Here is a 27,449-nt window from a genome sequence, read left to right as displayed (position 1 = left end):
GGAGTTAAAACCTCTTTCTGTGGCTGACTTTTCTGCAAGTAATGTCTGTCACAAGCACAGTGGTTTCCTCTTGCACAAGAAACAACTGTGCTAGGTGCATCAGGTGTACGGACCTAGTAATATGGCAATAGCTTTGAAACCCCGACACATTTTCCTCTTGTATCATAGCAAATATGACTGGAGTAATTTCTTTTGTGTTGGTACTGTTGTGTAAAAGTACGGCTTTAACCCTTTAACTGCTCTGGACGTGTTAACGTGCGTGTCTTTGTATCTGTTCCTGTATGCTCTGAACTTATTTACGCGCACCTTCTACCTGGTACTCTGAATGTGTCTACACATAGACACGTTCAGAGTACCAGGTAGAAGGACTGGTGGTGCACATAAACACGTTCAGAGCACACAGGGACAAGTACAAAGGTGTGCACATTAACACATCCATAGCAGTTACAGGGTTAAGACTTATCTTCAAAGCATCAGTGAAGGATCTCCACAGATCAGGACTATGAATCTATATTTTTGCAGTATGAGAGGTCATTCAGTTTTAAAGAACTTCTCCAAATCTTTAATTCTGTTTCAAAATGTAGACACTTTGGCAGAGTCATAGATAATTTCACTGTTTCAAATGTAATGCCAAAAGTTTTCCTTATTTGTAAAATGTTCTAGACTCCCAATGAAATCATTGAACTTTCCATGCGTCATCATATGTATCCAGGACGACATGCTTTAAGAGAGAAGTTTACATTTCTTGGACTGAAAGGATTTTCACCTTGAGTTAAACATTCGTTACAGTTCACTTCTTGGTTCAGAAAGATGATGTACCTTGTCATAAGGTACAGGGGAAGTTGTAGAGGTATTTTTGTTCAGGGAGACTCATTTTTAAAAAAATGGGAATTACACAGAAATAAGTCATCAGTGATGATTGGTAATCGCCCTCCAAACCACTTTGGGGTTTGATGAATGTGTAGTGCACCCCATGTCCTGGTCTCCTGTCTCATAGTCAAAATACGGTAAATATGCCTTTCTTTAAATAGGTGATGTAATTGATTATTGCTATGAAGCAAATGTAATTGCACCACAAATAAAGTAGAACTTATCTGCATTATTAGCACACTGACAATGTAGTGATCTGTGTGTTTGTTAACAGTAGCTTGCCAGCTGGAAGTATATAAAAACACACTTCTTGTGAAAGCCCGTTGAGAGGCACCAAAATGCTATGACTGATTTATAACAGTTCTTAGGATCTATAGACCTGTTTATACATCTACACCCATATGCTGCAAAGTACTGTGCAGTGGATATCAGAGGGTACATCCGATTACACCGATTATTAAGGCATCTTCCCATTCCGTTCTGGGTGTGAAACCTGGGAAGAATGAGAGTTTAAATGTGTCTGCACACACTGTAATTAATCTAATCTTGTCCTTGTGCAGGAGAGTATGTATAGGGTTGTAGAATATTTATAGATTCATCATTTAAAGGTGAGTCTTGAAACATTGCAAGTAGGTTTTCCTAGGATACTTTGTATCTATCTTCTAGTGTCTGCCAATTCAGTTTGTGCAGCATCTCCATGACACTGTCCCATGGGTGAGACAAAACAGTGATCATTTGTTCTGCCCTTCTCTGTATACATTAAATATCTGCTGTCAATGCTATGTGGTATGGCTTCCACACACTTGAGCAGTACTCTAGAATGGGTCACACCAGTATTTCGTAAGAAATCCCCTTTGTAGGCTTATTGTATTTCATTGGAAATCCACCAGTGAACCCAAGTCTGCCATCTGCTTTGCCTATGACTGAGCGTATGTGATCATTCCATTTCATATTTCTACAGTGTTTACACCCAGGTATTTACCTTTCTGAATCTTTGAAGCACCACTTTCAAAAAAACTGCAGATTTTGATAAGATTTCATACAGTGCTACGTCATAGCTGCCAACTAGTATGGATTGTCTGTAATTATTATAGATTTATCACCTTCATTAGGGAGTTACGGAGACGTACTAAAAATTATGGAAATGGACATTATCGATTTCATGTTTAAAAAAAAAAGAAAAAAGAAATGGAAAAGATACTGTTTGCTTTCTGCCAGTCATATGCTGCTAAATGTTGTACAGATTGTAATGATTTCTTTGTAAAGTATGTAGTAAACCTGTCTATGAATGATTTCATTGTACAAGTTTAATGTGACAGCCATCTAGCAGTGGAACTAAGAAAATTGATAGACACATCATCCATGTGTGGAAGTTGTAACCACCTGTAAATCTGTGCATACATATTAGGTGGTGATAAAGTGTACATACATCCAGAATGTAGTTCCCTGATGTTTCATAAGGGAACAAAAATTATGTAATGAATAATAATAATAAACAATTACTTAATGAATAGGAACCGTGAACTCTTTGAAATATTTAAATTCAGGTGAGTGACTCGTGCATGGAAACACAGCAGGACTCACATGGATTTCGTATAGACTGCTGGTATTTTTGGTAACAGTTACATTGTGTTTGGTGGTAATTGTCGAAACTCCAGCTAGCAAAGCTATAGAACTGTGATTTGTACTTTCCAGACCTGACTCTCCTTGGAAAAGTTCTGCTGCTATACCATAGTTGGATGCATCTGTTGAAATTTTAAATGGCTCACCCTGCTGTTTTTACATTTTCAAATGCGTCATTGGCCTCTTGGTCCAGAAACCACAGTATTCCCTTCCTTAAAAAAAAGTAAAAGTCTTGGGCCGTTCAGCTCTTGACTTCGTGTATATTGTCTACAGTACCTGGCTATTCCAATAAATCTCTTCAACTGTCTTATGTTTATAGTGGGTGGACACTCCTTAATGACCTTTATACGTTCCGGGTCTGGTCTAATTCCTTGCACTCTACGATTTGCCCCAAACCTTAAGCTCTTGCCTCCCATAGTGCGATTTAGACAATTTTATTGCAATACCTTTTTCTTTAAACCTTTTTAGAGTTTTACTCAAGGTAGATGAAATTATAAGTATATTATCTACATATATTATTAAATCTTTAACAATTCTGTTCCTAATGTCTCATCCAGTGCATGTATAAACATGGATATTTAGCCCAAATGGTAACACATTAAAATGATATGACTTCCCATCAAATAGAAATGCTGTATATTTCTTTGATTCAGGATGTAACCAAATTTGCCAATTTCCAGCAGTCAGGTGCATCATGCTAAAATACTTTGCTTTCTGAAATTTGGACAATAATTCATCGATGATAATTGGGCTGTCTCATTACCTCTCCATATGCTTATTCAAAATACATGCGTCTAGCACTAACCACATACCTCCTGTAGCCTTTCTTACTACTACCAAGGGATTATACATGATGCTAGAGCTACGTTCTATTATGTTATTGTCAATCATCTTGTCAATTTCTTCCATAAGCGCTTCTTTTAGACTTAATGGTATGAGATATGGCTTACAGGAAAATGGAGTAATATCTTTGATTTTAAATTTACGTGTATAACCTCTAATACTACCGGGGCGATCGGAAAATACTTCTTCATATTCCATTAGAATTTTATATAAATCTTGTTTTTGTTCACAGGTTAATATCGGTGATTCATTTACTTTGCCCTGTATGTCAACTCAATGTGGCACGTGACTTGCCTTTTCAGCATCTGGTGACAATTGTGCTGTCGCTGTTAATCGCAAACATTGACTCTCGGTTGTTTGTTTACCAATGTAGCTGTTCGTTGCAAATGGTACACAATATTTGTAGCCACCTTTATCATAATAAAGAAGATTCTCCTCAAAATTTAATATGATGTTAAATTCTGACAGCCAGTCTTGGCCATACAACACATCCCTATTGATATTTCCTACTGCTAACAGTGTCTGATGAAATGGGATATTCCCAATGTTTCAGTTCACCTAGGTCTCGTGTTTTAAGACTTTGCTTTTCATTCCAGCGATACTGACTACATACACCCCCGTTCCTGGCAATATCGGTAAGTAATGTTTAGTTCGTAATGTGCCAAAGAAAGCGCTAGAAATAAGTGACACTTCACTCCCAGAATCTATAAATATGTTAACATCAAAAGCCTTTACTTTTCCTATTATTATTGGTTGTGGATTAATGGTGGTTAAGCTCAGTTCTTCCAGTAACAACCATTCTTTGGTTGGTATTTTATGCGTGAAATTAACATACTTATTATGGACTAGCCCCCCTAATGTATTTCTACGACCTGGGTCCCAGCCCTGGATAGAGATCGCACTCCATTTTACTCATTATTGATAATCACTGGTTGGTTACTGAATTGGGTTATTACATTACCACTTTGTATTTTATTACTGAGTGGTACGAATTCTTGCAATGTCACTGGGCCTATATTCAAAGTTGGATGTTTCTTTTGGTAATTTTCGCTACCCTTATTCTGGTTACACTGGTGTACTCTAGCTAAGGTGGTTTCATGTGTCTTAAAAGTACTATTACAACTACCTCTTCTGTAATTGTGTTTTTCACTTTGATGTACGTTTTCGTTGTGGTCTTTGTTTAAGGCATCAAGTGCATCTACAAAAGACAACAGTTCTCCTACTGTTTTCCACCCACTACACAGTATATCTTTGCTGGCATAAATGGGTAGACGTCTTATTAAACTTCGCACCAACCCTATTTGCACCATGGGCTTATCTAAGTACTTTGCACGTGTTAAATGCCAGTCAAAATACTTTCTCATCGTACCCCACATACTGTTATAATACTTAGGGTCCCACAAATGAGATATTAATTTTTCCAGGGCACTAGCTGACCAATACTTCTCCTTGGACTACTTCTGGAAGTCTGCCCAAGACAAAAAGTTCTAGATGTTTCCTGTGCCCCACTCCAAAGCTTCTCCTAAAATGTACCCTACTCCAAATCTGATATTTTTTTAATCTTTCCAGTTTTTCGGCAAGGCTTGGTTAAACCAATTCAGAAAATGGGTAGGATGTACTTAACCATCCAGCTTAAACTTAGGGAACTGTCTAAATAACCTTGAATTTGCTCCCCATTGTAACTCTGTCATGACTTCACTAGTTAATACTACATTGGGGGAAGTCACTACTTTGCCCTGCATAAGTTTGAATTCCTTCCACAGTTCATCTACATCCTGCTTGGTATTACTAAATTCAGAAGATAATATTGGAGATACATTGTTGGAGGTTACTCTCGCATCAGCTTTTCTGTCTATCATCTCTTCTACCTGTTCCTCTAGATTACTGATATTTATTATATCTGAAGTGGCTAGTTTCTCTTTAAAATTTCTTTCCGCATTATCAACTCGCATGTCAGTGCCTGCAATTTGCAATTGGACTACAGGAATTACTTTGTCCTGCTTTTCAATACTTTCCTTTAAAGTGTGTAATCTTTGTTTCACAACATCAAATGTAACATTGCATATGCTTTGAAATGATCCTAATTTTTCTCTAAATTCAGATCCTACATTATTACATTTATTTTCAATATCAAATTCTAGTTGTGCATTTACAGCTTCTGACTCTGCCTGCTGGGCTTTAACCCTTTCAGACCCACTGGCTACAATTGTGTACATTAAATTTTACTGTGTCCTGGCTGCAGCAGAAGTATTTTTTTACCAATGTTAGCCTGAAGCATACATTTGTGAGTGTTCAATCTTTCCATCATGTGCAAGTGCTGCCAACTGTTGGGCTTCACTGTGAAAATATCAGCAAGACAGTGTAGCACATGATGAACAACAGTATACACGGTTGTGGTTGGTTCGATACATTACACCGTATAATCAAATATTGTTATTGTTATTTTGCATGATAATTATTGAATGAATATTTTACTAATTACTACAATAGAGAAAATTTCGAAATTAGTTATTTTGGTCAATATAATGAAGTCAAATGTACGAAATATGTTTTGAAAAGAGGCACAGAGTGTTGTATAAAACTTGCATATATATTCTTTAAAAAGTCATCTAAGAGCATTAACACATAAATAAAAATTTTCCTTCCTCCAGAAAAAAGTCGGGTCTGATAGGGTTAATTAAAATCATTATTTCAGACCAGTCTAGCATTTCCCTAGTCACTTTAACAGCTGTTGCTGGTTCTGCTAGTTGCTGTTCTTGATCCAATTCTTTCTGCTTTTAGATCTCGTAATCATTAAAAAAAAAAACGATCACCTCTGGGTATAATAACTATACTAACAGTATATTATTGAATACTGCCCTTAACTTAACAAATAATTATTGTCTTTCACTCACACGGCATAGACTCCTACGCTGCGTTGGTGAGTAGGTGTTGAATCGGCGCCGGTGAACAGCACGGGCGCCGGCAGCGTCGAAGGTTAGTTTCAGTGTTGGTGTCAGTGAACAGATTTGTAATCAGCACCAGTGAGCAGCAGTTGGCGCCGTTGGCGTTGGTTGCTGGTTATTGTTTCCACGCCCCTGCGATGTGTATGAGGGCTGCTTACTCTCCACACTGGAACCTCCTCAAATAGATCTTGTCATAACTCTTCTTAGTCTAAACTGTTGAGATTTTCCGTACTTCTTCATTTGTGTGGTATTGATCAGCTTTCATCCTTTTTGCCATTTATGCTGAATCCAACTCTGCAAAACAATTTCTCTGTCTTGTTACTATTCATTGCTATGGCAACTCACAGTATCTTTTTACTTTGATTTCATTTTAAAAGTCCTCTTTCTTCGAGTCCTGATCACATCCGTCTTACTATGTTCTGACAGTTTGGTGACAAGAAAAGCGGTGCAAAACTGCATTGCACACTCTCCTTTTCTCTTATTACAATTGACTGACTGACTGACTTGATGGAAGCCCAAGTGTCTCTAGAATTTACCCCGAAATTCTCGATGCATTGCACACTCTCCTTTTCTCTTATTACAATTGACTGACTTGAAACGTTCAGCCAAACCTCTTCTCTGGATACGAAGCTGCATTGATCTCCACGACGTCTTCTCCAAAGAAATAATGCTGGTTAGAGGGATTAAAAGAAAAACTCTCTCTCCCCCATCTCCACAAGTCTCACATAAGTATACAAATTCTTGCAACTCAATTGCGTCTTTAACCGTCAGGTACAATTAAGTATATTTACAATGTGGCGAGTTTAATAAGCACCAGAAATTCAAAGACAGTTCTCGTTTCTAGCAAATCTAACACTCGAATTAAGTGTCTCTGGTCAAATCATATTTCATTTGTTTATAACAATTACAATCATTGCACCATCAAAGAATAATGCATGCTTGCTCCTTGTACGTCTCATACAGCTCCTATGGTGTGAGCAGCAAACACTTGCTTGTGCCGTTTTACCACCACGATTGCAGTATTCTCCTGATACACGTCCATCCTGCACACACAAAAACCGGTGGTGTGGTAGACACATCTCCACTCTCCCACACTCATACTTAATATATCGAGTGTTAGAGATGATGGAAGCCCAAGTGTCTCTAGAATTTACCCCGAAATTCTCGATGCACTACAATGTTCCTCCCACTTCCCATTTCCCAGCTCTCAATGCCCCCCCCCCTCCCCCTTCCCCCCCTCCATCCCTGTTCCCCTTCGAACGCCCTCTCACCCTATATGCTTTTGGGTATGGTTATGCTGTCTTCCTCAGGATGGCAAGTATATTTGTGGTGCCTTGAAAACAGACAACATGTGGTTTAATGTTTGTTTTTCCGTGGAACATACTATGAAAAGGTTGTTTTATCTGCACAGAATTTGCAAAGTTTTGTGTGATTAAGTTTTTTTGCTTGTAAATGGTCATAAGTGATGGAGATTTTTGGTTTCCTATTGTTTTAATACCAATATTGCTGTTCATTTTTAGAGATTTTTTCATGCTACATTGCATACAACTTTGTAATACACACCACAAGTGGTGCTGTTTTGTTTTACTGCCCAGTGGGTTTGAATAGTTAACTGTTTCTGGTAATGGATTTAAAAAGTAATAATTTTGTTGTTGGCTTTGCATGGTTTCACATTTAATGATTTTTATGTGCCAACATGGCATACAATTTTGTAATACACATCATATATGGCGCTGCTGTTTATTACTGGTCAGTGATTTGACTCTTTTTGGTAAAGATTTTAAAAAGATTAAAAAGTTTGGTGAAGATTTTAAAAAGCTACTCCAGCAGGCTGGAGGTTCATTTAGTAATGTTTTTGTGAATGGATCTGTTTGGCACAGTTGGTAAAAGCTGTTAATGTTGTGTTCCTAGGTGATTTGCTTGCAACTTTTCTGGTAATATCTTTTATAAAGTAAACTCTCTATCCATTCTCCAAATGTACTGCTAAATGTTGCACAGTTGGTTTGAGTTCGTGTATGGGAAAACCAAAAAATGCCATGCTGCTTTGTTATGTATCTTCCCATTTAGTGCATGACATTCTTCTTGTTTGTTTTGTTATTTACTGTCTTTGGCTATTTTAAATTCTGCCGTGTTACTGCCATTTTTCACATACTTACATATTTTATGGATTTCTTTGAATTGCAGTATTCTACGTTTATGTGTGCTTGGAACATTTTGGAAAATAGTGTGTTGTGTGATACTACCCATTGAGTACCTATTTTCAGTTTGTTGCTGCCTCATATTCATATTTTTACAATGAAACCACCATTTTTGGGAGATCATCTTCTATATTCGGGATAACTATCAACTCTGGTTTGTGTGTTGTCCAAGTATGGCTCTGATTTCTGTTTTTTCCCTTCCATCACTCATACATGGCGAATTGTGCTTTAAATGCCAGTGTGGTCTGTGAATCATGTTTTTCACTACTATGTAGTACAGTTCTGGGTCTTCTCGTGGATTGTGGAGTTCAGATTGGATAATTTTGTCAATATCTATGGGATGAATTCTGTCGTGTAGACATATGAGATTGTGTGAGTGAGGCTGTCCTCATTTTTGCCACTCAGTTGTGGTCATCCAGCATCTAACGGTTCCCAAGACATGGTATTTTATGATGACTTCAATAAATCTCATTTCTTTTTTGTCGGAAAACTCGGGCTATTATGTCGTGGTGATACGTAGGGGCTATTCAAATCTTAGTTGTTCTTTGCTTTCTGGCCATGATGAGTTGCTTGTGAATGTTATGAAGAGGTCAGTTCATCAATATTTTCTTATGTAGGTCATGGCATCTTGAATGTATTTGTGCATATGTCTCAGACTTCTTATGTAACACTGTTCCAATGCCATCAATGTTTCCGTCATTTATGATTGTGTTTTGAAGATGGATGTGTTCTTCTGGTGTAGTTTTTTTCTGATTCAGTCTTATGTAAAGCATCTGTTCTGATTTTATTTTTGTAGACATATCTACCAGGAATTGTTGGTATAAATGTTGCGTGTTGAGAATGTGATTGTATGTTTCATTGTCTGTGATCATTAAGCAGTAAGCATACAGCTCGTTGGAAGTGACTTTTTGTTTGTTTTTTGTTGTATTTGTTTCACATAATATGATATCTTTCCTCTCCGTGCAGAAATATTGGAGGCCGTCCTATCAAAGTTGTCTCTGCAATTCGCTGTAGTCCTTCTATTCTTCATTGTACAATTACATGACGGCTTGTGTTTTCATCATCCACAGTTGTGATGGCAACTTCGTCTACCTGAGGTGCATTAAATCAACATTCATATTCTCCAGGCGATCTTTTATTGGCTTGAATTATAACTTTATAGTCATCAGAAATCATTCAGTCTAGTGCTGTTGTGAATACTGAATCAGTCGTTTGTATTTTTGTAATATGCTCTGTACATCTTGGAATACTTCTCCTTTCAATCCACTGATACTTGTGCATCATTGATCAGTTTCTTTTCCCTCATTTTTGACGTAATATACTTGAAGAAATCTATGGTCTTCATTGGGTAGTGGTAATAATGGTCCTGCGTTTTGATAGATTTGTCCTTGGGTTGGAAAAAAAAAAAAAAACACAATTGATTTCATCTCTGGTTCAAAGTGACATCAAAAGAAGTAATAATTTTGAAGCAGGTGTTGTATGCTTTTATATTTTGAAGGAAGTGTTTTGACTCTGGAGTTTGCCCGATTATTTAATGTAAAAATTCCTGTGGAGTTGCTTCTAGTTGTGGTAATCCATGGAGCAGAATCCTGGTTTTCTCTACTGAACATTTTTGCATTGCAGAATTGGCAGACATTATCCATTTTTCCAATTACGTGTTTATGTTCATTATATTCTTTCATCATGTACTGGAATGCTTCATTTGTTAGGTCATACTGTTTACTTTTCCTCATCTTGTCGAATGATATTTTCATGGCTAGCTCGAGTTTGCCATCTTTTATTATAAAACTGTGTTGCAATTCTTGATTCTTCAATCTGTTAATTTCGTTGATCTTTGGTTTCTCTGCTTTCCACAGTGCTCATTGCCGTTCGTTGGGAACTTAGACATGCTTTGTCTTCTTCTTTTTGTTTTCTCCATTTGCTTCAGAATTGGCAATATCTCGTCCTCTTTTACATTTGGGCATTGTCCAAAACATAAATGAAATCAATTTTTTAGTAACAGGTGCACTGAGTACACTTTGCACAATTTTCATGCCTTGCTTTCAATTTACATTCAGTCATTGTATCACTTTGACTACTCACACTTCACTATTTTTTTTTATTCAGTCAGTTCACTATGTTTTTGGTTCATCCTTTTGTCTTTGATATGAAACTGATGTTTGTACCTATGACTGGTTTTGCTTTATATACCCCTACCAATGGGTAGCCCCACCAGTGGTGAATTCTAGAACATACCAAAAAGACTTTGAATAGTCCACTATGTTCCAGAACATTCCACATTATTCGAGAGTGTTCTGGAATCCCCCACAATGATTTGGGATGTTCTGGGATGTTCCTTAACATTCTGGAATGTTCCAGGTTATTCCCGTAACATTCAAAAACATCCCAGATCATTGTTGAATGATGTGGAATGCTCTCTAATACTCACAGATGTTATGGAATCTTCTCAAATATGCTTGAATGTTCTGGAAATTTCTAGAGGGTGAAACTTCCCAGCCCTTCCCTTATATCATCAAAAGCATGCCCTTCAGGTAAAAATGAGAAACTTCTTCATTGATGGGGGCAGAGGGCTATCACACCATATAACTTCCTTGATCGTTCTGAGATTCGTTTCTGAGTTTTAGTGACACACATTATACACTTACTTTTATGGTGTACATTGATTAACAGTATGATAATACACTGAAGTGCCGAAGAAACTGGTATAGGCATGCATATTCAAATACAGAGATATGTAAGTAACAACAATATCATTTTCTAGCATAAAAGAAGGTTGTATACATGGAAGAATCCCGGAGATACTAAAAGGTATCAGGTAGATTATATAACGGTAAGGCAAAGATTTAGGAACCAGGTTTTAAATTGTAAGACATTTCCAGGGGCAAACGTGGACTCTGACCACAATCTATTGGTTATGAAATGCCGATTAAAATTGAAGAAACTGCAAAAAGGTGGGAATTTAAGGAGATGGGAACTGGATAAACTGACTAAACCAGAGGTTGTACAGAGTTTCAGGGAGAGCATAAGGGAACAATTGACAGCAGTGGGGGAAAGAAGTATAGCAGAAGAAGAATGGGTAGCTCTGAGGGATGAAGTAGTGAAGGCAGCAGAGGATCAAGTAGGTAAAAAGATGAGGGCTAGTAGAAATCCTTCAGAAACAGAAGAAATATTGAATTTAATTGATGAAAGGAGAAAATTTAAAAATACAGTAAATGAAACAGGCAAAAAGGAATACAAACATCTCAAAATGAGATCGACAGGAAGTGCAAAATGGCTAAGCAGGGGCAGCTTGAGAGCAAATGTAAGGATTTAGAGGCTTATCTCACTAGGGGAAAGATAGATACTGCCTACAGGAAAAATAAAGAGACCTTTGGAGAAAAGAGAACCACTTGAGCTCAGATGGAAACCCAGTTCGAAGCACAGAAGGGAAAGCAGAATGGTGGAAGGAGTACATAGAGGGTCTGTACAAAGGCTTTGTACTTGAGGACAATATTATAGAAATGGAAGAGAATGTAGATGAAGATGAAATGGGAGATACGATACTGCGTGAAGAGTTTGACAGAGCACTGAAAGACCTGAGTCGCAACAAGGCCCTGGGAGTAGACAACATTCCATTAGAATTACTGACAGCCTTGGGAGAGCGAGTCCTGACAAAACTCTACCATCTGGTGAGGAAGATGTATGAGGCAGGCGAATTTCCCTCAGACTTCAAGAAGAATATAATAATTCCAATCCCAAAGAAAGCAGGTGTCGACAGATGTGAAAATTACCGAACTATCTGTATAATAAGTCACAGCTGCAAAATACTAACACGAATTCTTTACAGACGAATGGAAAAACTGGTAGAAGTCGACCTCAGGGAAGATCAATTTGGATTCCGTAGAAATGTTGGAACACGTGAGGCAATACTGACCCTACGACTTATCTTTACCAGGGGTAAAATACAGGGAGCGAAAGGCTATTTACAATTAGTACATAAACCGGATGGCAGTTACAAAAGTCAAGGGGCACGAAACGAAAGCAGTGGTTGGGAAGGGAGCGAGACAGGGATGTATCCTCTACCCAATGTTAGTCAATCTGTATATTGAGCAAGCAGTAAAGGAAACAAAAGAAAAATTTGAGTAGGTGTTAAAATCCATGGAGAAGAAATAAAAACTTTGAGGTTCGCCGATGACACTGTAATTCTTTCAGACAGCAAAGGACGTGGAAGAGCAGTTGAACAGAATGGACATTGTCTTGAAAGGAGGATATAAGATGAACATCAACAAAAGCAAAACGAGGATAATGGAATGTAGTCGAATTAAGTCGGGTGATGCTGAGGGAATTATATTAGGAAATGAGACACTTAAAGTAGTAAGGGAATTTTGCTAATTGGGGAGCAAAATAACTGATGATGGTCGAAGTAGAGAGGATATAAAATGTAGACTGGCAATGGCAAGGAAAGCATTTCTGAAGAAGAGGAATTTGTTAACATCGAGTATAGATTTAAGTGTCAGGAAGTCGTTTCTGAAAGTATTTGTATGGAGTGTAGCCATGTATGGAAGTCAAACATGGACGATAAATAGTTTGGACAGGAAGAGAATAGAAGCTTTCGAAATGTGGTGCTACAGAAGAATGCTGAAGATTAGATGGGTAGATCGCATAACTAATGAGGAAGTATTGAATAGGATTGGGGAGAAGAGAAGTTTGTGGCACAACTTGACCAGAAGAAGGGATCGGTTGGTAGGACATGTTCTGAGGCATCAAGGGATCACCAATTTGGTATTGGAGGGCAGCGTGGAGGGTAAAAATCGTAGAGGGAGACCAAGAGATGAATACACTAAGCAGATTCAGAAGGATGTAGGTTGCAGTAGGTACTGGGAGATGAAGAAACTTGCACAGGGTAGGGTAGCATAGAGAGCTGTATGAAACCAGTCTCAGGACTGAAGACCACAACAACAACAACAACAACAAAATCATTTTTTGAGATATGCAAACAGGCAGATTATCGTGCTACAGTCGGCAACAATTATATAAGACAACAAGGGTCTGGCACACTTGTTAAACTTGTTACTGCTGCTACAACGGCAGGTTATCAAGATTTAAGTGACTTATCTCCGAGGTGGCAATGAAGTGAGGATTTTCCCCTATGACGATTTCACGAGTGTAATGTGAATATCAGGAATTTGGTAACATCAAATTTCCAACATTGCTGTGGCTGGAAAAAGATCCTGCAAGAACGGGACCAGTGATGTCTCAAGAGAATCAGTCACTGTGACAGAAGTGCAACTCTTCCACAAACTGCTGCAGATTTCAATGCTGGGCCATCAACAAGTGTCAGTGTGCGAACCATTCAACGAAACGTCATCTATATGGGCTTTCAGAGCTGAAGGACGACATGTGTACCCTTGATGACTTCACAACACAAGGCTTTACACTTTGGCTGGGCCCATCAATACCGAAATTGGACTGTTAATGACTGGAAACATGTTGGCGAGCTTATCTGGGATGTCTTGCAGCATACTGTTCAGAAGACATCTCCACTCCCTCATACTCTTACGGATTTATGGACAGCCCTGCAGGATTCATGGTGTCAATTCCCTTCAGTACTACTACAGACATTAGCCAAGTCCATGTCATGCCGTATTGTGGCCCTTCTGTGTGCTCGTGGGAACATTTGTGATATTAGTCTGTTTTTTCCAGTTTCTTTGGCTCTTCAGTCTAGCATATGCCTATGTGGACTAGGAAAATGGCCATGAAAGCACAAGGAATATATATGATGACTTTATTTGTGAAGTTGTCAGGGATGTTCAACAACTAAGAGGATAGTATTAATAAGAAAATATACTAAAGACCCAAAGAAACTGTTACATGTGCTTAATATCATGTTGTGCCCGCCCAAGCATGCAGGAGTGCCGCAACATGATGTAGCATGGACACAACTGATTCTGAAGTAATGCTAGAGTGAATTGACACCATGAATCCTGCAGGGCTATCCATAAATCTGTAAGAGTTTGAGGGGGTGGAGATCTCTTCTGAACAGCACGTTGCACGGCATCCCAGATATGCTCAATATTGTTCATTTCTTGGGAGTTTGGTGGCCATAAGAAGTGTTTAAACTTAGAAGAGCGTTCCTGGAGCCACTTTGTAGCAATTCTGGATGTGTAGGGTGTCACATTGTCCTGCTGGAATTGCCCAAGTCTGTCAGAATGCACAATGGACATGAATGGATGCAGGTGATCAGACAGGATGCTTACATACGTGTCACCAGTCAGAGTTGTATCTAGACATATCAGGGGTTCCATATCACTTATTTCCTTATTACTTCTCAGCCTATAAGTTTCTCCATCAGTAATTTTGGGGCCTAATATTTTCCTAACAATCTTTCTTTCTTTCTTTCAAATTTTGCCAATATCCCTCTTTCTATTAAATTAAATTAAAGTTTCTGCTTCATATGAAGACATTCGTGTTTGATTACAGTGCTGTAATATCTAAGTTTAGTTAACTTAGAAAGTTATTTTTTATTATAAATGTTCTGTGTTAATCTGAATGCAGTTGCCATCTTTTGACAGCAGACTACATATTTAAACTGAGACACCCTTTTTATTTTTCCATATTTTGTATTCAAAAACTTTGGTGCTGGTTTGTTGCATGTCATGTATTTTGTTTTTTTGAATGATATTTATAGTCCTACTTCTTTAAGAATTTCAGTGTGTTTTTGAGATGTGGTAACATCCCTAGTTAAAATTGCCAGATCATCTGCAAAGGCGAGGCAATCTACTCTAATATAACTTCTGCCTAACTTGATTGATTGGTCTATATTTTGCATTGACTTTTGTTCTCGCCATTCTGTAATTACCTTTTCCAAAACACAGTTAAACAATAATGGAGAGAGTCCCTCTCCCTAACACCAGTCTTTATTTGAAATGGTTCAGAAATCTCTCCCATGAATTTACCTTTAGGTATACTGTCGGTTAACGTTTCCTTAATCAGTGTTAGAGTTTTATTATCTAGCCCTTGTTCCTTTAAAATTTGGAAAAGACTCATAATCAACTGAGTCATAAGCCTTTTTAAAATCCACAAATGTACATATAGTATTGTTACTAGAAATCCTTTGGTGTCTGAGGATTAGTTTTAAAGCAAGAATTTGTTCCGGACAGGATCTGTTTGGTCTAAAGCCTGCTTGGTATTCACCAATTTTAGATTCTAGTTGTTCTGCGAGAGAATTTTGTATGTCACTGGGAGGAGAGAGATTCCTCGGTAATTATTAACATCGGTCCTATCCCCTTTTTTATGCAATGATTGAATTAGGGCAGTTTTCCAGTCCTCAGGTATTTTCTCAGTTTGCCAGACATGTCCTATTAGTTGAGTGATCTCTTTTAAGTTGTTTAGTTATTTCAATTTCGTCAGATGCTTTAAAGTTAGGGTTGGTGTTATTAATTTGCCGTGTGTGGAATTTATTCGCTGGTTCTGGACAGTTCAATAGTTTTTCAAAATAATTAGCAAGTACCTTACAATTTTCCTGGTTCTTAAGAGCCAAGCTGCCATTTTCATTTTTGAAGCAAAAAATTTTAGGTTGGTAACCAATTAGTTTTGTTTTGAATGTTTTATAAAAATTGCTTGTATTGTTCTTTTGGAAATCTTTTTTGATTTTCGTAGTTTCTTTTAGTCTGTTGGATTAATTTAGATATTATTTTTTTTCTCACAGTTAGAAAGGTGGTGTGCTTTTTTTCAGTTTTGTTACTATTCCAATTTTTGAATACCTCATGCCTAGACTTAAGTGCTGTTTCGCAATCCGTGTTCAGTCAAGGGCGTTTTTTTTTTTTTTTTTTTTAAGCAGAACTAAATTTTGTGCTGTTTTGATGAACTTTTCTTTTAGGCTTTGCCAATTGTTACATTGTTTTTTGTTAAGTTCACTTGTTAGACATGGGGTTATTTTGGGATAACATTTTTTGTTTTGAAGAGTTTCTGAGGCTGAAGTTTTATTTTTATTCGCATTAAATAATGATCAGAATCAATATAAGCCACTTTTCAAACTTGAATAAGTGTAATGTGCTGCGAATACATAGAAAGATAGATCCCTTATCATTTAGCTACAAAATAGCAGGTCAGCAACTGGAAGTAGTTAATTCCATAAATTATCTGGGAGTACGCATTAGGAGTGATTTAAAATGGAATGATCATATAAAGTTGATTGTCGGTAAAGCAGATGCCAGACTGAGGTTCATTGGAAGAATCCTAAGGAAATGCAATCCGAAAACAAAGGAAGTAGGCTGCAGTACACTTGTTCGCCCACTGCTTGAATACTGCTCAGCAGTGTGGGATCCGCACCAGATAGGTTTGATAGAAGAGACAGAGAAGATCGAACGGAGAGCAGCGCGCTTCGTTACAGGATCATTTAGTAATCGCGAAAGCGTTACGGGATGATAGATAAACTCCACTGGAAGACTCTGCAGGAGAGATGCTCAGCAGCTCGGTACGGGCTTTTGTTAAAGTTTTGAGAACATACCTGCACCGAAGAGTCAAGCAATATATTGCTCCCTCCTACGTATATCTCGTGAAGAGACCATGAGGATAAAATCAGAGAGATTAGAGCCCACACAGAAGCATACCGACAATCCCTCTTTCCATGAACAATATGAGACTGGAATAGAAGGGAGGACCAATAGAGGTACTCAGGATACCCTCCACCACACACCGTCAGGTGGCTTGCGGAGTATGGATGTAGATGTAGATGTAGATTTAAATTTTTTTTGTAGTTTGGGTATGAAATTGATCAATTTGAAATTCCCCAGTAAATATATATTGGTTGCCCTTTTTTTTTTTTTTTTTTAGAAGGGTTCTTTTTAAAATATGTTGACATGGTTTTAAGGTTAAAATATTTGCATGTTTCAACAAGTCTTTGGCCATTTTGGTTTTTCCATTTGTGTGAGGAACTCCACCCACCGTTTTCTTATATTTTTTCTCTTTACCTAGTTGAGCATTAAAATCACCCATTAAAATTTTAGCACGGTTTGAGAGAATTTTCGAGATGATGCTTTCTAATGTTTCCCAAGCTTCATTAACTTCATCAGGTTTTTTACGGTTATTCTGATTGACTGGAATATGGGCATTAAGTAAAGTGTATGCTTTATTTGCACAATTAAGACACATTGTCATTAGTCTATTATTAATGGGTTTTACCTCCGTTATTGATTTTAAAATATTTTTTGAGACTGAAAACGCAACTCAAAGATGTGGCGCATTATTAAGTATTTCCGACCATCCTGATTTAGGTTTTCTATGATTTTCCTAAATCACTCCAGGCAAATGCCGGGACGGTTCCTTTGAAAGGGCACGACCGACTTCCTTCCCCATCCTTCCCCAATCCGATGAGACCGATTACCTCGCTGTTTGGTCTCTTCCCCCCAAACAATCCAATCCAAACCTATTAAGTATTCTTACCAGTTTTACTTTTTAAAAAGATGATAATTGCCTAAATCCATGGTGTTATTGTCCGTCATTCACGTTTCTGGAAGTGCCAAAATTTGAATCTTCTGTTCTTTTGATGTATCTCCCAACTTACGAAGTTTACCTGGTTGCAAAAGTTCTTGTATGTTAAGGGTTGCCAAAAAAGTATTTGTTTTGGTTTTAAGTTGGCCGGAAGGCTCAGACTTCCTCTGCTGAATCACATTGCATTTTAACCTGGCGGCCCAGAATCTGAAAGACCAGTTGTGCCTTTAATACCAGCGGTTTATTGAACACCTAGGGTAATATTGTGATTATCAAAATGCTCTGTGATGATTGTACCTGGAATCAGGTGGGGTTAAGGAAGACTCATTGAGTGAACCCAGAATGTTAAGACTGGAAGAGATAGTTTCAGAATATGGATTTCAGCCACACCACTGGTGAACAGACACTGACCATTGTGCCGCTTGCTAAAAGACAGATGCAAAGTGGATTTGGTTTTGTTTTCTCCATTAGGTTCTTCTGCTCTCTCTGCTATTGGGAGTTAGGATTCCTCTTCCGCCTTTGAGACCGTTGACTGAGCTTCAGCTTTAACCCTAGGCAGGGGCCCGCACAGGGTACTACCATCCGGAGCCAGATGGACCCAGGTTTTCTTACGAGGTGTTACTCCTCACCTTTCTCCTTCCTCATCACTTGCGAGATGAGCCCCCAAGCTTGGGACCAGAAGTTACGGAGTTGAAATCTGTTTTAAGATATCTTTATTTGTGTAAGAGTTATGACTGTTAAAGTTTAAGACACTTGCCAGAGTTGGCATGAAAGCATCTGTTCAATATGACCTCCATTGTGCTGGACACACAATCGGAGTCTTTCTTGCCAGTGCTGCTGCACACATGGTAAGATGTTGGGTAAAGAGAGGAACACATCTCCGCAATACGCTGGCACAGTTAAACTACATTGTTGATTTTTACCTCATACTCAGTTGATTTCAGATGTCTCCACAGTTACAGGAAGAGATGTAAGATCAGGGGACTGTGGCGGTCATTTGGTAGGACCCCTCATACCAATCCAGTGACCTCTTCATTCAGAAACTGCCCAACCTCAGCAGCATAGTGGGGAGATGCACCATCATGTTGGAAGTAAGTTGGGAAATCACCCTGCAGATTCAACAGCATCGGAAGCACATACTCACAGAACATGTTAAGACACTTCTTCCCATTCAGTGTTGTATTAATAAACATCGGACCTACAATTCTTGTGTCCTAAATCCCACACTAACCCGTCACTTTTTCACCACCAGCACCTTTACAAGAATCAATCCATGAGAGGTTTGCATCTTACTGGTAATGATGATTCTGTTTGTTTACTTCTCCTTGCACAAAAAAATTCACTTTGTCACTGAAAAATACCTAACATATGAAGTTTGGATGCCTGTTATGCTGCTCCCCAGCCCATTTTGCAAACTGCATCTGCTGATCAGGGTCATCCTCAGAGAGATCATGTTGCAACTGTAACTTGTACAGGTGCCATTGGTGTGCTGGATTGAACGCTGACTGTCACTGGTTGCTGTTGATAACTGTTGCATACTGCGATGTGGACATTTCACAGACAATGCCACAATTGCTGTTGCAGTCTCCTCATTGGTGGCTGTTCTTGGACGTCCACTGTGTGGCTTGTCCATCACAGAACCTGCTGCACAAAATTAGTCCAATAACTGGGGTACTGTCATGTGTGAAATGTCATTTCCCTCAGGACGCTGGGCATTGAAGTCAGCAGCAGTCACTCTGGTACTTCATCCACCACTCGTTAACACAATTTCAACATGCTCCTGTTGTGTGAGTGGCATTGTGGATTATCTGCAACAGTAAACAGAACTGATCACCTCCTTGCAATTTCAAACTTTAACACGTCTCAACTCCTACACAAATAATGGTATCCTAAAGCATATGTCACGTGTGTATTCCTGAGAAAGAGGGGGTTGAAAATGATGTACCACTTTGACTACCTTCCCATATGAAACATGTAACCTAAACCCAAGATAGTGGACTTCAAGATGGCAGCTGCTGTCGCCATAGTTCCTATAAGGTGTGCCCCCACTTACAGACACCACATACCAGACACTGTTGTGATTCCTCACACCATTCTACATTTGTAGGGGTGTACATAGACTTTTTCTTCACCCTCTATAATCACCTTACAAAGAAATAACAATGAACTAAGAGATGAGTTAAAACTTAATATTTGGGAAGCTCATGAGGTTCTGCACTCAGATCTTGAAAATATTGCAGGTAGTAAACTAACTGCTTTGAAAGAAGAGGTACATGCAGAAAGTGTGACTTAGGAAATAATGAGATACATGAACATATTAAAGAATTGCATACAAACATAGATAGTGTTTGTGAGTGTATGGAAAAGGAATTAAAATTCTGAAGGATCTTATCACAGAAGTAATGAGGTATATCAAATTATTCGAACAGAGAAGTGAAAATGGCGATACTACTTGCTCACAGGAGATGATTACTTGTTTGAAGGTTACAAGCATAGGTAGATCAAAAATTTCAATAAAAGGCAGAAAATCTGAGTAGTGTCAAACATTTTGGTAAAGGGGCTAGTTAAGAGAACAATGAGTTTGAACAGTTATGGGATGAGTTGGCTAAAACTTGCCAGGAACAGACAGACATCACACAAGACAATCTAGTGTCACTAGTAAATTGTTGGAAGAATTGTAATTTGGGAATGGCAATTAAAAAAGGATTTTCCAAAATCAACACCTGATGGTAATGTATGCCCTACTTACTTTTTTTTGAGAGCTTTACCACCTCAGTGGGAAGATTTGAAAAAGGCAGACTCTGCTTTAAGTTATTTGGTAGATGATGCTGTGGAGTGGGGAAATGCTCACTCAGGAGAATTTGTGTCTTGGAACAACTTCCAAGGAAAGTTTAAATGGAAGACTTGATCTCAATATGTATAGGAAGAACTAACATTAGAATTGCTTGACCCCAAATATTATAATAGTTCATGGGGGAGCTTTAAGAAGTACATTTAGCTAAAGTGTTAGTCAGAAGACTACCCTACCATCCTGTATAGTAAGTTTAGATACGATGAATAGTGAGAGAGGCAATAATAATCACAATGATATAAATAGTGATAGTAACTGAGTAAATAGTAAATCCCAGAAAAGGAGAGAAGCAAACTTTTGTCAAGTTACAAAGTTTGTCTATGGCAAGAATAAAAAATGTAGCAGTAGGTGAAGAAATAACAACCCTCAGATGTTTGTTCACATGGCAAAGAATAACACAACTCCAAGCATTTGTACCACCAAAAACTGTGGCAGCTCATAGCATTTATACCAACCCTACTTACGAAGGAATGATTATTAGATAAAAAAGAGCAGTATGATACTCATGTGAACAATAGACTTACAGTAACAGGAGCTAAAAGGAAGGGGAAACTACAGCCGTAATGTTTCCCAAGGGCTTGGAGCTTCACTATATGGTTAAATGGTGACGGCGTCCTCTTGGGTAAAATATTCCGGAGCTAAAATAGTCCCCCATTCGTATTTCTGTGTGGGTGTACTCAGGAGGGCATCATTATTAGGAGAAAGAAAACTGGCATTCTACGGATTGAAGCTTGTAATGTCGGATCCCTTAATTGGGCAGGCAGGTTAGAAAATTTAAATAGGGAAATGGATAGGTTAAAGTTAGATATAGTGGGAATTAGTGAAGTTTGGTAGCAGGAGGAACAAGACTTCTGGTCAGGTGAATACAGAGTTATAAATACAAAATCAAATAGGGGTAATGCAGGGGTACGTTTAATAATGAATAAAAAATAGGAGTGTGGGAAGCTACTACAAACAGCATAGTGAACGCATTATTGTGGTCAAGATAGACACAAAGCCCACACCTACCACAGTAGTACAAGCTTATATGTCAACTAATTCCACAGATGATGAAGAGATTGATGAAATGTATGATGAGAAAAAAAAAAATTCAGTTACTGAGGGAGACGAAAATTTGATAGTCATCGGTGACTGGAATTCGATAGTAGGAAAAGGAAGAGAAGGAAGCATAGTAGGTGTATGTGCAATGGGGGCAAGAAATGAAAGAGGAAGCCGCCTGGTAGAATTTTGTACAGAACATAACTTAACCATAGTTGACACTTGGTTCAAGAATCATGAAAGTAGGTTGTATACGTGCCTGGAGGCACTGGAAGGTTTCGGATAGATTATATAATTGTAAGACAGAGATTTAGGAACCGGGTTTTAAATTGTAAGACATTTCCAGGGGGCAGATATGGACTCTTACCACATTCTGTTGGATATGAACTGTAGATCAAAACTGGAGAATCTTCAAAAACGAGTGAATTTAAGGAGATGTGACCTGGATAAACTTCAAGAACCAGAGGTTGTAGAGTGTTTCAGAGATAGCATTAGGGAACGATTGACAGGAATGAGGGAAAGAAATATAGTGGAAGAAGAGCGGGTAGCTTTGAGGGATGAAATAGTGAAGGCAGCAGAAAATCAAGTTGGTAAAAAGAGGAGGGCTAGTAGAAATCCTTGGGGAACAGAAGATATACTGAATTTAATTGATGAAAGGAGAAAATATAAAAATGCAGTAAATGAAACAGGCAAAAAGGAATACAAACATCTCAAAAATGAGATCGACATGAAGGACAAAATGGCTAAGCAGGGGCAGCTTGAGAGCAAATGTAAGGATTTAGAGGCTTATCTCACTAGGGGAAAGATAGATACTGCCTACAGGAAAAATAAAGAGACCTTTGGAGAAAAGTGAACCACTTGTATGAATATCAAGAGCTTAGATGGAAACCCAGTTCTAAGCGTAGAAGGGAATGCAGAAGGGTGGAAGGAGAACATAGAGGGTCTATAAAAAGGCTTTGTACTTGAGGACAATATTATGGAAATAGAAGAGGAGGTAGATGAAGATGAAATGGGATATATAGTACTGCGTGAAGTGTTTGACAGAGCACTGAAAGACGTAAGTTGAAACAAGGCCTCGGGAGTAGACAACATTCCATTAGAACTACTGACAGCCTTGGGAGAGCCAGTCCTGACAAAACTCTACCATCTGGTGAGGAAGATGTATGAGACAGACGAAATACCCTCAAACTTCAAGAACAATGTAATAATTCCAGTCCCAAAGAAAGCAGATGTTGACAGGTGTGAAAATTACTGTACTATCAGTTTAATAACTCACGGTTGCAAAATACTAACGTATATTCTTTACTGATGAATGGAAAAACTGGTAGAAGCCGACCTTGGGGAAGATCAGTTTGGCTTCTGTAGTAATGTTGGAACACATCAGGCAATACTGACCCTAGGACTTATCTTAGAAGATAGATTAAGGAAAGGCAAACCTACATTTCTAGTATTTGTAGATTAGAGAAAGATTTGACAATGCTGACTGGAATGCGCTCTTTCAAATTCTGTAGGTGGCAGGGGTAAAATACAGGGAGCGAAAGGCTATTTACAATTTGTACAGAAACCAGATCGTAGTGACAAGAGTCAAGGGGCATGAAACAGGAAGCAGTTGTTGGGAAGGGAGTGAGATAGGGTTGTAGTGCCTCCCTGATGTTATTCAATCTGTATATTGAACAAGCAGTAAAGGAAACAAAAGAAAAATTTGGAATAGGAATTTTAAATCCATGGAGAAGAAGTGAAAACTTTGAGGTTTGCTGATGACATTGTAATGCTGTCAGAGACAGCAATGGACATGGAAGAGCTGTTGAACAGAGTGGACAGTGTCTTGAGAGGAGGATATAAGGTGAACATCAACAAAAACAATACAAGGTCAATGAAATGTAGTCGAATTAAATCAGTTGATGCTGAGGGAATTAAATTAGGAAATGAGACACCCAAAGTAGTGGGTGAGTTTTGCTATTTGGGGAACAAAATAACTGATGATCTTCAAAGTAGAGAGGATATAAAATGTAGACTGGCAATGGCAAGGAAAGCTTTTCTGAAGAAGAGAAATTTCTTAACATCGAATATAGATTTGAGTGTCAGGAAATCATTTCTGAAAGTATTTGTATGGAGTGTAGCAATGTATGGCAGTGTAACATGGACGATGAATGTAATTTACCATAATCTTATCATTAAGTGTTCATTTCATGTACTCACTTTTTTTGGTTCCTCAAACTGAGAGCAAATAAAAACAACTCTTAGTTCTTGCCAGAACTGCTACTCTTGTTTGACACGCAGCAGCTCACTCACTCGCATTGAGCAGCATTCGAAATATCGGTTCCTGCATCATGACCACGCTCTGTTTGACCCCAGCTGACTGTGGCAGGCAACAGGATGTCTTGACTGCATGGTCAACCTGCTGTCTGTCTGATTGAGCCTTAAGTGTGGGAAGAGAGTGGTGCATAACAATGATGGAAGGTGACTGAGTTCTGGGGTTGATTGCAGATATTCTCAGTGATATTTTCAAGTTTACCCCGTTAGAAGAAACAGATCTCCTTAGAGCCTTTCAAAAGGAATGAAATACACATGATATCATTTTGATGTTCTTTTATGAGAAATTGGCACAAATACACAAATAAGTAACTGGAGAACATATTGTAATCAGCTGGTAATCCATCCATCCTCGTGTAATCTGTGGTTGTGCTCTGTCTCTAATGACTTCATTTTCTGTGGGATGTTAAACTTTATTTTCCTTCCTTCTTCCATGACATGCTGTTTTCAGTGAAGTATAATTTTCCCACTTACATATTATCAGTGTACACTTTGTAACATTGGCTTTAATGCCTGTGCTAATTGCAAATATTGGCAGCTCAAACTAGATGTTAAACAAATCCAATAAAGAATGGTTTTGTGGAGACAAAGTGGAATATTGCTTATGTCTTCCCCACAGCTTTTGACTGTGTCAGAAGAATTGTATAAAATGTAATTCTTCCACTATTATGGAAAGGATAGCTGCTGGTCACCATATAGTGGAGATACTGAGTCACAGAAAAGCACAACAAAAAGACTGTCAGAAAGTGAGCTTTTGGCCAGCAAGTGCTATGTTGAAAATAGGCAACACACACACACACACACACACACACACACACACACACACACACACACACACACACACACACACACACACCAATGTGTGGCCAGTCTCTGGCTGCTGTTGTCATGTTTGTATGAGTAGCATTTGTGTGTGTGTGCGTGTGTGTTCGTTTGACAAATTGTCGAAGGCCTTCTTGGCAGAAAGCTCACTTTCTGACAGTCTTTTTGTTGTGCCTGTCTGGGACTCAGCATCTCCGCTATATTCATAATATTGTTACATCACTTCCTGTATTTTCCATTGTTTGATGATTCTTCCTCTAAGTATTCTTTTTTTCCTTGTATTTCAGATTCACTGTGATGGCAGAAACAGATGGACAGAATAGACAGAATGAAGGAAATATAGTGGAAGCTCCTGTTGCAGATAAGCCAGATGAAAGTGGCGTATTCTGTTGTTATATATGTGGTCTGGAAGAGCACTATGACTATTTTGGACAGAAACCACCATTTTTGAAAAAGATATTGTTTACTGAAGACAGTTACATTATGAGGAACCCATTTACACCACCAAGACAAAATGATTTTCTGTTATTAGGTTCAAAGTGTTCCAGTTGTCACCAGCCTGTATGCCAATTTCAGAAATGCAGTATTTTTTATTGTAGGAGATACTGTACTTCATGTGCTAAAGAACACATTGACAGTTTTCCTGGTGCTATTCAGACCAAGATAAAAAATGCATGATTTAGTAGTAAATAGTGTCATCAAATGTGCAAAATAAAAGTAACAGGAAGTTTTCATGAATCTGTACTTCATGAGTGTGAAAGATAAAATTTCAGGATGTGATCTTGCCAAAAGATTTCTGACTGTGCTATTGTAAATATTTTATGATATCAATAAAAGAAATTGGGAGAAAAAGATTATAAAAACTGAGAGTGACAGACTGTGTCCAGAACCCCCACCCTTTTCTCGCATCCCTCCTCTCTCTCTCTCTCTCTCTCTCTCTCTCTCTCTCTATCTATCTGTGTATGTTGTCCACTCAGGACTTCTCATTTGAGAATTCACAGAATATTAGAGGAAGAATGAGGGAGAGACAAGAAATCAAGAGATATGTGAATAAGTAAAACCATAAAGTGAAAGGCTCTTAAACTTCTCCAGACACAATAAAAGTAGTGTTTAGTTGTACTGGGAACACATCGAAAGTAGAAATTGTAAAATAGTGCACATTCATCACCCTAAGAAAGCAGTATCCAAGTGCTAATTTTTCCCTGTATAGTGTACTAATGTGTGAATGTGTTAGTGTGTTTTTTGAAAGAGGTTTTTTTTCTATTATTAACCATGAATCTCATGCAGGAGTATATCTGCAGAGATGGCAGCTTTAGGGTTCTGAAATATTGATTATTGGCCTATGCCGAGTTCATAAACACACTAAAAATTGTACGAGTGTGATGCTGCTGCTGCTGCTGCTGGTGGTGGTGGTGGTGGTGGTGGTAGTGGTGGTGGTGGTGCTGATGATGATGATGATGGTGATTGTTTCAAACAATGTGGCACCATAGTATATGATCTTGTCTTTTAAAGAGTAATGAAAAATTGAAACGAGGAACATAAAAAGTTATGCTTATGAAATAAACCTGAAAATTATTTTACCTATAGTGCTTTCAGAAAGCACTGATTGCATGTACTGAGTTTTACTTGTTCTTTCCTTGCAGTTTTCTTGTGTATGTTTTTCTTGAATATTATAATTGTGTCGTTAGTTGCCATTAAGTAGCCTCGGTTATACTGTTAGTTTGTACATCATGACTTGCACCTTTTTCACTGTCATCATATCACTGCAGTGGGTGTAGGTGTGAATGTTTCTGTTTTTAAAAACAACAGAGAAAGAACGTGAGATTGTTAGAAAATAAGTTACAGTATTTGGCTCACTGTGAGAAAGGTGAGATGTACTATTCAAATCTGCTGTGCTGTGGGCCCTGGTGAGTCCATTACAAGAATTGTGTGTGTTCACAAAACTGCTCATGTTCAAAGAAACAAAGAAAATGGTTTGGTTTGTGTAAATGTCACCAGCTATGGCACTCTGAGCCTCCAAGGGAAGTGCTGGAGGGCTAGTGAGAATTTTCACTGGCGTGAGAGAGGTGTGTTGTTGCAGTCTAGATCTACATCTACGTCTACGTCTGTTATATGTGCACCGCCTTACGGTACTTACAGCACCAGTATGATCATCAGCCCTTCATCCACAGAATGTTCAGCTGACATTATTGCAGAGAACAAGTTTATAGGGCGCAAAATCTTGGAGCAGCTTCAGTGAGTGAATGTTTTTGATGTGCTAAGTGAGTAAGGAAAATGTGGATCTGTTTAGGAGTGTCAGGGCGAAGCAGGAGCTGACAGGCCAAGCCAGAGAGGTGTGAGGAGGGGCAGCAATGCCTCTGTGCCCAGATAAACCAAACATTACGGAATGGGAACAGTGTCTGGTGGCGGTGGTGGTGGTGGTGGTGGTGGTGGTGGTGGATAAAAACGGTGGGTGGGTGGGTGGGTGGGGGGGGG

General features: G+C 38.5%; 1 protein-coding gene across 8 annotated transcripts in view; it reads left to right on the top strand.

The window, feature by feature from the left end:
- The window catches only part of LOC126267302 (putative transferase CAF17 homolog, mitochondrial), a 64,744-nt gene extending 38,907 nt beyond the window's left edge, over positions 1-25,837 (top strand). For 3 of the 8 annotated variants that reach the window (XR_007548985.1, XR_007548984.1, XM_049972377.1), the window contains exons 3-4: positions 3,933-3,971; positions 25,262-25,825. The gene's annotated coding sequence lies outside the window, so the exon portion shown is untranslated. Of the gene's footprint in view, positions 1-3,932; positions 3,972-25,261 lie in introns of all 8 variants that reach the window. The other 5 variants (XR_007548982.1, XR_007548981.1, XM_049972378.1 and 2 more) reach the window with 2 other exon arrangements.
- The last annotated feature ends 1,612 nt before the right edge of the window (positions 25,838-27,449 follow it).

The sequence above is a fragment of the Schistocerca gregaria genome, chromosome 4 (assembly GCF_023897955.1).
Source record: "Schistocerca gregaria isolate iqSchGreg1 chromosome 4, iqSchGreg1.2, whole genome shotgun sequence".
In the NCBI taxonomy this organism is placed as follows: Eukaryota; Metazoa; Arthropoda; class Insecta; order Orthoptera; family Acrididae; genus Schistocerca; species Schistocerca gregaria.
This window is presented reverse-complemented; position numbering and strand designations above follow the sequence as displayed.